Source organism: Sorex araneus, chromosome 1 (genome assembly GCF_027595985.1).
Source record: "Sorex araneus isolate mSorAra2 chromosome 1, mSorAra2.pri, whole genome shotgun sequence".
NCBI classification, from domain to species: domain Eukaryota; kingdom Metazoa; phylum Chordata; class Mammalia; order Eulipotyphla; family Soricidae; genus Sorex; species Sorex araneus.
The window spans coordinates 266,625,431-266,638,237 of NC_073302.1; the positions used below are offsets into that span (position 1 = coordinate 266,625,431).

General features: G+C 33.8%; 1 protein-coding gene across 3 annotated transcripts in view; it reads right to left on the bottom strand.

The window, feature by feature from the left end:
- Window positions 1-12,807, bottom strand: part of DACH1 (dachshund family transcription factor 1) — a 423,983-nt gene that overhangs the window by 193,076 nt on the left and 218,100 nt on the right. The window lies entirely within an intron of this gene.

Below are 12,807 nucleotides of genomic sequence, written 5' to 3' on the forward strand. Positions count from 1 at the left end.
GTGATGAGCATAGCACCGATTATTACATATGCCTGACCCTTTAAGAGCATGTCTACACTTCTCATATAATAGGCTAGAGTATTTTTGCCCTCAGACTCATTTCATTAATTGTTTTCCTAACTCCACTTTTGCTATCTCAGAATTGACATTTAGAACCTCTATTCCTTGATATTTGGCCAGAACAGTTCATCTCTTTCCATCCAGAAAACAGGAGGTAAAAGTGTACATGAGATTACAAACAGAGTTTGAGACCAGATTATGGACGAAGAGAAAACTAAGGTCATGATTTATTTATAGGCTTAGTTATAGGTTACATATAACTAACAGCGTTTTGTTTTTAAGCTGAGGAGTGGTTTGTCGCCCTTAAATACGTGAGCTTTTACATGAAGTCGCTTCATCTTTTCTCTGTCATCTGCAAAGTGATAGAAAAGATAAACACTGCTTATTTTTAAATTTTTATTAAAAATAAAATGTAAAAATATATTTTATAAAATGTTAAATATAAGTATTTCATAATTACATTTAAAATGTATAATTGTTTCCTCCAAATTCTAAAATTTTAAAAGTCTACAAGCAGATATATTGCCATCTCCATATTCTTGCCACTGCTGTTGCATCCAAGTTTCCAACTGCAGTGCTTCAGCCAGATTTAAATTTATCTGTGTGATTTATTTCCACTGCTAGCTGGTGAATTAGCAACTGAACACCTCTATCCTCCTTTTCCTCCCTACTAATCATCACTTCCAGTTTCTACAACAAATAATTTATAACCTCTGAAAAAAATTTTGAAAACTACACTAGAAATTTTTTCTATTGTTAAAAAGAGTTTGGAAGACTTCAGGTCAGACTACAGGGGTTTACCATCATCCCTAGGCAACAAGATCTTTCGATTGGATCTTTACAGGAAAAACTGGTAACTGCTCCCCAAAAGCACCTATCTAAACTCAAATAATTCAGCTAAGTCGGGACTATTATATGTGGCCCTTTAAGTCCCAACTGATCTGTGTCATCTCCTTCAGACTAAATTTTCTCCCCAGTTGCTCACTTCCTTTGGAGACATTTTAGAGCATTTTCTTTCCTGTTCTCTTAAAACTCTCTTTGTGTTTTTCAGCAAATATTTCTTCCTCAATTTTGCCTTGTCACAAATGTTAATATCACACGTGTCTTCTCTCTTGATTGTTTAATTCCCTTCATTGTCCCATCTTCAATTTATGACACTTTAAGGTCTTTATCATTGATTTATGTAGCAGGTAAGTCTTGCTCCACAATATTCAAATAAGATAAAACTACAGCTTGAGATATGATTGCTACTATTGTATATCCCTGAATCAAATTTAGTAGAATGAGACACAATTATAAATGATGTGACTTTGGACAAGTCATAAAATATTTAGTATTCTTCCTCTATAAAGTTATTCTCTTAACAAAGGGATAATATATAAGTCTTAAAAATAACCTATATAGAATATAATATTTATATTTAGAAAAAAATGTATGTCTTGCATGCTAATGTCCTGTAAGTAAAATTCACTCTAGATATGATTTATACAGGATATATTATGAACTGGCCACAGTCCCTTAGCGAGCAGAGTCCTTGGATGGCTGTATTAAACTTTGTCTTTAAAATTACATTTTACAACTTTATTATTTATGGGATCTATTTATGGTGCTCTGCTACCTTTACACTTGAGGTTTTCCTTTTACCTTTTAATACAAAATTATCTTTTAAAACACATTTTAACTTAGCTATGAGATATATTTGCCATTCAGTTTTCAGTCTGGGTTAACAAAATCCGGAAGAAAACAATGGCATTTAAGAAAATTGTGAATATTTATTACACTCACTCACCTAACAGTTGATGGGTCCTTAATTTTATTTCCAGTTTTCAAATTCAACCAATTTTCTTCATTCCCACTGGCTCCCCCTAGTGTAAATTGCTTTTCTTTCCTGTTGCTTTGAATCAGCCTAACAAGAATTTCCATTCCTCTCCCCCACCCCACCCCCCACATATATAATCCCTTGTAATTCAAACAACAGTCAATCTTCCCTGTGAAAGTGAAAATCGAATCATGCTACTCCATGCCTGCTCTTATGATCTAGTGTGATGCTTCCCATGGATGCCAGAGCTCTTGGTGTTGGGTTCCCCTCTAAACATGCATGTCCCTGGTCACCTCTGCTCTCTGCTCCACACACATGAACTTTCTTCCATTTCCTCTTTAAAACTAGACTGCTTCTCTCTCTCTCTCTCTCTCTCTCTCTCTCTCTCTCTCTCTCTCTCTCTCTCTCTCTCTCTCTCTCTCTCTCTCTCTCTCTCTCTCTCTCTCTCTCTCTCTATTTGTGAGGGGAGGATCACACTGGTGATGCTCAGGGGATACTCCTGGCATACTCAGAAATGACTTCAGACTGGCTCGAGAACTATATGAGATGAGAGGGTGGAACCCAGTTCTGCTGTGTGCAAGGGAAGTGCCAGTCCTAGTGTACTATCTCTCTGGCCCCATACATTGCCTTTTTCAAGCCAGCCACTTCACACATTGCTTTCACTTTTCAGAAAACTCTCTTGAGTCTTGCATAACAGCCTTGCTTCCATATCTGTCATGAAGCAACTTAAAATTTGTTTTGTCATAGGTTCTGTTTCCAGACCTTTCCTAGCAAATATTTCATTTTTTTTGAAATATTGAAACACTGTATTTGAAATATTGAAATGCAGTATTGAAATACCGATATTTCAATAAACAGCTCAAGATTCCTGTTGGAGAGGAACTGACCTTCCTCATACCGCTCCTTCTTCATATTATTCCTCACCAAAGTCAATTCCCCAACCTTTAGTTCTCAACTCTACTGTGGAGTTCATCAGCCTTCCCAGTCCACCAGAATTGCCAGCCTGGAACTTTTAAATCATGCAAAATTGCTCTTTCCAACCTGCTATATTTGCTGGCTTCCACAAGTCAGTCTCTGTATTTTTTTTTTTTATCTATATTTCTACCCATCAGGTTATCATAAGGTGCGACCTGGGAAAAGAAACTCATTCCCTGGAACTCTCGATTACTCTCTTCTTCTTTGTGAGGGTGGAGTGGTGACAACTATAGAAGGAGTGCATTTCGGGTTATCTCTTCTAACTGAATTATAGCACTAAAAGGGAAATAAATACAATCTTTTTCTAGATATCCCTGTCTTCTACCAAATGCCTCGCAACATTTGTCACTGGAAGAAAAAGTGTTTCTTAAATTACATTGCTTGGAAAGTCACATGAGAAATATGGTAATTATTTTGACAATTTGCATGGTAACTAATATGAACCATGATGTGTATGCTATAGTCAATCTGAGTATACCAGGAACAGCAAATCACAAGACTTAATGTAAAGAAAGAATCTCTAAAGCTATATCTGACTAGGATGAGAGAAGATCCCAAAGGCCCACCCCTCTGCCTTTATTACACTTCCTGCTGAACTTCCTTTGGCCCTTTCAAGTCTGTAATTGTCGAATCGACTCCAACTCACTGTTTCTAGTAGAAACTTAGCTTACAATCTATTCACAATCTATACCTTTGCCTTAGAAAGCATTCCCATTGGGTCCTCTACAGAAGTTGTAAGTGGGTTAAAAAGAAGTGTAATAAATTCACAAAAGAACTGTAGTTTAAAAGATAAACTATGGGGGCTGTAGTGATAGCACAGCGGGTAGGGCTTTTGTCTTGCATGCGGCCGACCCGGGTTCGAATCCCAGCATCCCATATGGTCCCCTGAGCACTGCCAGGGGTGATTTCTGACTCCATGAGCCAGGAGTGACCCCTGTGCATCGCCGGGTGTGACCAAGAAAGCAAAAAAATAAAAATAAAAAAGGATAAACTATGAAAGTTTTCTATGTAATCAAGAATTGTTTAACCTTCCATGTTTATATGCCTCACTGCTTAAGCCTATCCTTCCTTACAGTTCTTCCTCCTTACATCATGGAGACATTTCTTACTTCAGGCTTTAGCAGGCCACTCTGAAGTGTCTTATGCTGAAATTATCCACAGCTTTTAACTTTACCTGAGCAACTAGGTAATCCTGTGTTTTTCAAAGTAAAAATGACATCAACCCCGATGCAATGCAGGTTATGGTTCTTTCCCGTATTCACAGACATTATCTCTGCTAAAGAATGAGGTACTCAGATGTTTAACCTTTCAACAGGTAGATTCTGATGTTCAACAGTCTGAGATTAATTGATGACAGCATTTTATATAAACGCGTCTACTTACATTACAATAAAAACATTAAATAAGTGCATCTTCACTGTTGTGGTTTACAAAAGTGAGTATGCTTAAGAATCAACAAGAGAACTTGTTAAAATACAAAATCAAGTTGGACCAAGAAATTAGAATTTTGAATCCTACTCTTTCAGTACTAAGCAGACTTTATTTAAAAAAAAGTTCTTATTCTAACTCTCGCCAACACAAGGTAAGAAGCAAGCCAGATAATGTAGCAACTTTCTAATTTCATGATGTAGCAGTTATAAACATATTTAACTTCAGCAACCAATCACGTACATTAATCTATTTGGTATATACAGTAATTGCTTCTTAAACAGCTGAGTAATTGCTTTTGATACGTTAATTGGTAAGGTTTATACCAGGTTTCTTTTTCTCACTGGGAGGAAATTACAGATATGTATATGATGAAAGAATAAATAAACGAGTAAATGATCTCTTATATAACTCCAGAATGTCCGTAGTCTTTTTTTACACTATAAAAATATTTACACTATTTCATAGATCAAGAAAAAAAACTGTACAGAACTGAATCAAATGTAATGTTTTAAACAATTAAAATGTACAAGTAAAATGTATGTGTATAACTAAAAATTATTTATTAAATGCATAATTAAAATTAATAAAAATTATGGCTTGAGAATATTTTTGTTTTATAAAGTACCATTTCTTTGGAGAAATAGTAATAAATCATATATAAGGCCCCCCCCAGCCCTCCAACTGGTCCCCAAAAGAGACTATATTTTAAACTTAGGTTAAAACCCTAATGCTTTTTACTATCTAAAATATTTATATTTCTCTTCTATTTGATTTTGACAAGTTCTTTAACTTACAATACCAAAAAAAAAGCTTGTCAAATTATTGTTTAAATTAAATAAAAGCTCATTATGAGCTTCATTATCTTCTATGCCTTCATAGAAAATTCTATATGTCTCAGAAATCATTATCTATCTTGGCTTATATATATATAGAGAGAGGGAGTATGTCTCAGAAATCATTATCTATCTTGGCTTATATATATATAGAGAGAGAGTTTACTGTATAAAAGAGATAGCTTTTGATGATCTGCTAAGATATTTTAAAGTTCTTATTAAGTGACTTGCATGGAACCACTAGTTATCAAACTCACTCCAAAGAGTATGAATATTACTATTTTTTGAAAAAGACATTCTAAAGGGTTATACAATTTGCATTAACTGTATCTGGGATTCTGAAGTAAGTTATATCAGTTATGAAAATTCAAAATTTTTCCTCTATAAAATCAGAGATATTAATTCAAATCTTATGCAAGCGTTGTAAGAATGAATAAAGGTTAAATATCTGCAGCATTATAATCTCCCTGAAAATAGTTGTAGCTATTATCAAGTAACTCATCGTATGTCTTATGGTCTTATGTTCACTTTTATCTTTGTCCAGTTACTCAGAAAATGCAAATATGGCAAACATTACTTATATTAGTGCATGAGAACTTAGTTATTTGGCAAATGGGGAATTAAAAAACATTCTTCTAATTTGACTCATTAATTCATTCATTAATCCATATTGATTATTTATTTAAAAAGTCACTAAATCTCTATATTCTATTATACTTATTCAAAACCTTTTGTTGTTTCAATTCTATATCTTAAAACTGATCTATGACTTTATTATTTGGAACGAAAACAAGGTACCATAACCACTTAAGGACCTTGTTTTACTTTGCAAAGATAGCATGTTTCGTCTGCTTTCAACTTGTATCAAAACAGCCCTTAAATCCTTCAAATACCATTATACAAGCCTAATAAACTCTAACAAAAGGAAATGTACTCCTATTCCATTTATTTCAAATATGTTAGTACTCCTAGTTATAAAGAGTAGATTACAACTGTAGATTATAAATATCAATAAAAGAGACATATTGCTGTCAAATTCTTTCTCTGATCTGTTTGTTTGCTCATTAACTTGAAAGGTCCAATCTTTGATCTTTGGTTTCAAAGACATCAAGATGACTTCCAAATGTTTGATATGTTGTCTACTTTTACATCACATTCCATATAAAATGCATTTTCTAAAACCTAATGATTAAATAAACTGAGTTATATGCAAGAGAAAGCCAGCATTCAAAACTTCCATATGAAAGACTTTTATGTTTCTGTTACTTTATCCAAATTAAAAAAAAAAACACTTTAAACTTATAGTGGTAGGTTATAGCCAATGGTAGTTATTATTAATATTCTGAAATTGATAAGTTATTTATGCCTGGCATTCTTCCTACTGATTATTCAGGGAGACAGGAGGCTTATAAATATCTCATCACTCTGCCGTCACAGAAATTTCATCGACAGTGCTCATGCACAGCTATTAGCAATATGAATCTAACCATTACAAGAAGGAGGAAAATCGAACATGTGGCATTAATACGCAGTCCTGGTTCCTAACCATCTGATAGGCAGATGGTGTGATGCGGAATCTCCAGCTGAAATGAAGGGGCACATCATTTAAAACCTTGTTTGCATTCTAACTGATATCAGTGCCATATTGATATACATGATACATCATGGCAGTATTTGAACAATCTAGTTTGCTTCAGTCATAAATGTTTACAGCCTTTTTTTTAATCTTATAAGCATGTTCAGAAGAGTGTATTTTTAATTTATGAAACCTATTGTTTACTTCTGTTGAACTAGAAGATTAGTGGAAAGCAGGAATATTAAATTACTTCAACGAGAGCAATATAACCAAGACTTATGAATAAAGTGAGTTTCTATTTTCAATAAAGGGTGTTATTAAAGGAATTTTAAAATTAGCCCAGGCATTTTGTGCATTAAATACATTTATTCATTTAAACCTTGTAGCTTTTTTCCTCCAAGTGGTATACAGAGAACCGTAATGCTTTACATAGTCATTCATTTAAAACTCTCACTGTGTGCAATTAATCTTGTCCAACAATTCAATTTAGAAAGTAAAACATCAAAAAGCATAGTTCAATTCAACAGTCATTACTGTGAAGTAATCTTTCTACTTCTGACAGTTCCTCTAGACTGCAAAACTCCGTCAAAGGTGCATTGTAAGCTCCATATGAGTTAGAATTACAACTAAATTAAAATCACTGCAAGTCTTAGATGAACTCAGCGCAATATAACAACTTAAAAACACTGCAACTTTTTATCACTATTTATTTTGAGCCTTATTTAAATGCCAGCCATCTAAAATTCTGGCACTAATTTTCAGCTATTTTTTATACACTTATGAAATAAATTGATACTGTGATTGAAACATGCCTGTCTTCATCTTCAAATGATTAAATAACATAAATGATAAGTAGTTCGAATAAGAACTTAATTGTGACTCATGATGAAATTAAGATTTTGAGTATGAATTTGTCTCTTAATGTCCATTAGAGTGACTTTTCTTGCCCTTTGAAACATATTTATATTCTGAGGAGAAAAAGAAAATTGATCTTTGAGGCCATTAATGGAAACACTCTTTATGCAGTTTTCAGCTTTTCAATTGATTAAATAAGATTTTTAAAATATTTTAATACCCCTCTATTTTGAGAAGTGTATGGTAAGAGTTTATTATGGTATTGATGATAACTTATAAATCAAGAAGCATCAAGCTTAGCATTCTTCTCCTAAACAGTTTAACATTACAATCTCCCCACATGCAGGAATAGCAATAGTGAATTTAAGAGGCAGGAAGACTTCGGGGATGTCACTGGTCCATGTGTAAATCACTGAGAAATTTCCAGGGACATTTTTCAGACACTCAACTTCTAGTCACTAACTCAAAGAATGAGACTAAAAGCAGTGAAAAAAAAATATGTTTAAAATAGGCAAATATCTGGCAAGTATTAAAAACTGAACTTGGGACAACAAGGTCTTTACAACATTTATTTTTACTCAATTATTTAACATTACCTTATTTAGTAAAATACTTCTAACCAATTATTTGGGTTCTAGATATACCCACACATACACAAATGGAGATGAGAATAACTTAATCAAATATTGTTCTTTTATTTTACTGATGATGAAACTTATGACAATGAGTTTAATCATACCTATAGTCACACAAATAAATAATAATCAGAATAAATTTAGCTCCCTAATTACCAGTTTATTAATAATAACTTTACTCTGTCAATAGATGTAAAGCAAAAGGACATTTTCAACTTTTTTTTTAATACTGGGAGAAAAATATATTCAAATCCAAGTTGCTTTTGGATTGCTTAGGAAGAAAAAGCATTGACACTAGATGTCAGCACAATGTATCAACTAGCTCCAGTTTAAAACAAGGTCTAAATGTTCATTTGTCACTCAGTTTAATAGGATTTAGAATACATTTGCCACAAAAACAACAATCAATTAGCTGCAGTTACTTGTGAGAAAGAGTATTTAGAGTACTAGCCTATCTCATAAGTAACTAAACTATCTCACAAGTAACTTAAATATAGCATATGGGGAGATTAAATTATTTCCCTCGGCACATTTGCATATTCTAATCACAGAAAAATTCTAAATAGAAACAAATTTAAGAAGGTAAAGTGTGACCCTAATTTTCTTTAAAGCACCTTTCTCATTACTTTATTCTCCAATAAACTGAGCATTAGATGTCCTCATGTTTGTCTAGGGCCCAATATGTCTTAATAGCTACATGACTCATCACCCCAAATTACTCAATTTATTGATTCCAGGCAGGTGGCTCTTCACTAACTTAAGAGTAATTGGTAGTAGATGACATTCTGTGAAGTTGCCTTTATAAAAGATTACCTGTCAATATATTGGAGACAGTTCAGAGAGTATAATAACTGAAAAATTGAAATAGTATCATAAATTTAATTTCTTGAAAAGAAAAAAAAGCCAGCTCACTGGCATTTTAGTCTAAGAATAATCCCCCAAATGTTCTTCTACTTTTCTCAACAACATGTAAATCCTCTTCTAAATCCTTTGATACTTCAATAAGTCTCTCACTTATTCTTTTTGGTTTTCTTTTATTAAGTAACATGTTGGGCTTTGTTAACATGTGGTTAAAGACAAGAAAAATAGGAATAATAGAGGTGGCTTTTCTTAAGTATATCTTGTTGGAGAAGTTATCAATATCTCATTAAATATCAATAATTCTCTCAAGGTGGAAGTTTCCTTATATGACTACAAGGAAAAGTCTGACAACTGTAGTTCTTGGAAAAGTGGTTTGGGGCCTGCAAATTTTAGTTAGGCTATGGTAAGAATAAACATGTATTAAATGTTATGAGTTTGTGTTGTAGTCCTTCACTTCAAGTACTTTATCACTTTCTAGAAGGCAGAAAACCTAAAAGATGAGTCTTTATTTGGCATGTTTCATAACTGTAACCATTACTTAAGTAATTATAGTTTAAAATGGGTAGCACTGTAGCACTGTCGTTCCATTGTTCATCGATTTGCTTGAGCGGGCACCAGTAATATCTCCATTGTGAGACTTGTTACAATGGAGCTACATGCCAAAAACATATCGAGTTACCTTCGATATGTTTTTGGCATATCGGATACTCCACGGGTAGCTTGCCAGGCTCTGTTGTGCGGGTGGGATACTCTCAGTAGCTTCACAGGCTCTTTGAGAGGATTTACCTGGGTTGGCCACATGCAAGGCAAACGCCCTACCCGCTGTGCTATTGCTCCAGTTAAAATGGGTAAGTTACCTAAACTGCCTGAGCTGAAACATTGCTCTCTCTTATTGTTTAAGAAATAAATGGTATCTGTGTTCAAAAATATATCTCCCCAAAGGTGTGATTAGTATAGTCAAGTCATCTCATGGAGGCTCAGAGCAATGGATGTCAAGGAAGGATAATCAATGGTTAATATTCTATTTTTTATTTACTTTGGTAGTAAAAAATAACCCAACTAAAATGTAATTCATAACATAGCAAGAAAAATGTCCTCTTTACATATTCTGAGAGAACCTTTTAGTTAATTTTAAAAAGTAGTAAATCACAGCAAATTTTCAATTTTTATCAAATTTCTTTATATTTGGGAAAACAAAGTCTATATTTATACTAATCCAATGGTTTCTCTTGAGCCAATTTATGTTGTCCTATGCCATTCTATTAAAAGAAACTAAATCTCTGTAGATTTAGTCACCTTAAATGATTTAAGCTTGGGGATAGAAAAGCAGGGAGGGCATTCGCCTTGCATGCCGCCGACCTGGGTTCGATTCCCAGCATCCAATATGGCCCCCTGAGCACCACCAGGAGTAATTTCTGAGTGCAGAGCCAGGAGTAACACCTGTGTATTGCCCCCCGGTGTGACCCAAAGAGAAAAAAAAAATTAAGCTAATTGAAAAAGAACCAAACTAAAACACTGGTTAAGCATTCAACTTCTGCATGACAGTTAGTTATTTAAATAACTAGGTAATCACAACAAAGATGCGAGAGACTTCAATGTTACTATGTGCATATTTTTCTTTACCTCCATGGAACCAAAAACAGAATAAGCAGCAATTCTGCCTGAGAAAAAGGTGATCTATTTCACAGAAATCAGGCAATGCTAATAAAGTATTTTTGCTGATAGATGAGGTTATTTTCAATTTTCTCAAACAATTTTGAAGAGCCTAGAGAAAACTGAAAAGCATATTTTGAAAACTCCTATCCAAGCATGCTTTTGGCAATGATTTATCGTGTTTTAAAATTTATAGCTATGCCAAAGGAAAATAAAATTAGAAATATAATTCATATTCATAAATATTACTACATGATTAGATCAAAAATAAACTTTATGGTTTGACTTAAAAATTAGAAACCAATATTAATAGTATTATGCTTTATTATTGTTACTTTGCTTCTTGTTAAAAGTTAAGTATCATCTTGACTTAAGCCATGTTATTAGCGGCACATAATATTATCACAAATTATAGCATACTAATGTTCTATCATTATAGAACTCCAATTGTAAAGTCAATGATAATTTTTCTCATGCAATTAATTATATATTGATATTTGCAATACCTGAGATATGTAGATAATCGCTTAAATGATAGTCCTCACAAAGAGATACAAAAGCTTTTCAGAGTATTTATACATAATCTTTCTCATAAGAATTAGAAAACTCAAACATAACTTTATCTTGTATGTGAAGCCTTTTGAAATATTGCTAAAGAGCACACTGAATAAAGACAACACACTTAAGGGAACTTCCCCCACCCCTTTAAATCGCATTCATCCTTTCAAAAGCAATAGATCCTCAGTCCACACGGAGTCTATTGCATTATTCATTTCATGTGCAACCTCATGCTGGACCATAAATTGTTACTTTATCTAATCAAAGGAGACTTAACTCTACAGAAGGTCAAAGGTTTAATTTTGTGAAGTATTATCTTACGCTATGAGTTTAACTGAAAAATAGAAGAAGAAAAACAGCCAAGAAACTGGTAATAAATGAACCTTTATTGCCTCAGGCATTGGCCTAGTTAATAAACTTTCATTGAAGGTTTCTTTCAACTGTTACAGACAATGAGAGGGAAAAAATCTTAAATTACAGCCATGTGTGACTTTTAAAGCAGTCATTCTTTTTTATCTCAACCTCCTTAACTCAGGGGGGGAAAAAAAGACAAAGAGAGATTGTCTTCGATCTCTTAACCAAAAATGTATGTTTCTAAACAGATGAAGAAGTACAGATAAACTTTTCTAAAAGCAGAGGTCAGCTCTGAGCAACATAAAAAAAAGTGCATTCTTTAGGTGGTGAATCTCAGAGAACAATCTCTCCTGCTAAAAGTAAAACTACAAAGGGAGATGACATTCTCTCTTTTCCACCAGCTCCAACCCTGAAATTGCAATGCTTGCTAATTTCATCAGGTTTGTACAGTCAGTTGTAGTTTTTATTTATCTCACTGTGATTCCAGAAAAAAAAGGGTGTAGAAAAGATACTTTAAATAAGTCAGTATCTACATATATTAATACATGTTCAAGAGAAAGAAAAAAAAGTCCTAAAGGTAAGTTATCTACTATGATGCAATTAAATTTCTTTGAGATATTTTTCTCAGTGTTCCCCAACAATTTTGAAAAGAACAATATTAATGGAGAATATTCTATAAGAACCATGGCTTGTGGATACTACCTATTCAATCTTTTCTAAAGAAAATGGGCTGAATTCTTCTGAACTAATATCTCATTTTTTATTTCAGGAGGCACTGTGCGGAGAATGAATGTTTTCATGGTCTCCATTCAACACCTTTATTTCCACTCCACAGCATAAGTAAGAGCTCAGCTTGTCACCAACAGAGTTTGCATAAACTGAGAAATGAAAGGAACCATCCTCTGAATCTTCCTTGAGGTATTTTTAAAACAGAACGGAAAAAGGGCTGAATCTCTGCTTCTCCCGGGACAGCCCCTGCCAGATTTCACCCAGGAATCCCCAGCAAGGTGCCCAACCCCTCCACCCATCAAGTAGCATCAGCCTAGGAGTGAACTGTGCTTCCTTCCAGGGACATGCTGCCAGGCAGCTAACTTGGCCACCTTTGAATCTGAACATAATAACTGCTTACACGGGCAACACCAGGTGAAAAGCAATACCAGGCTCCCTACTAAGAACTACACTCTGCACAGCTGGGTG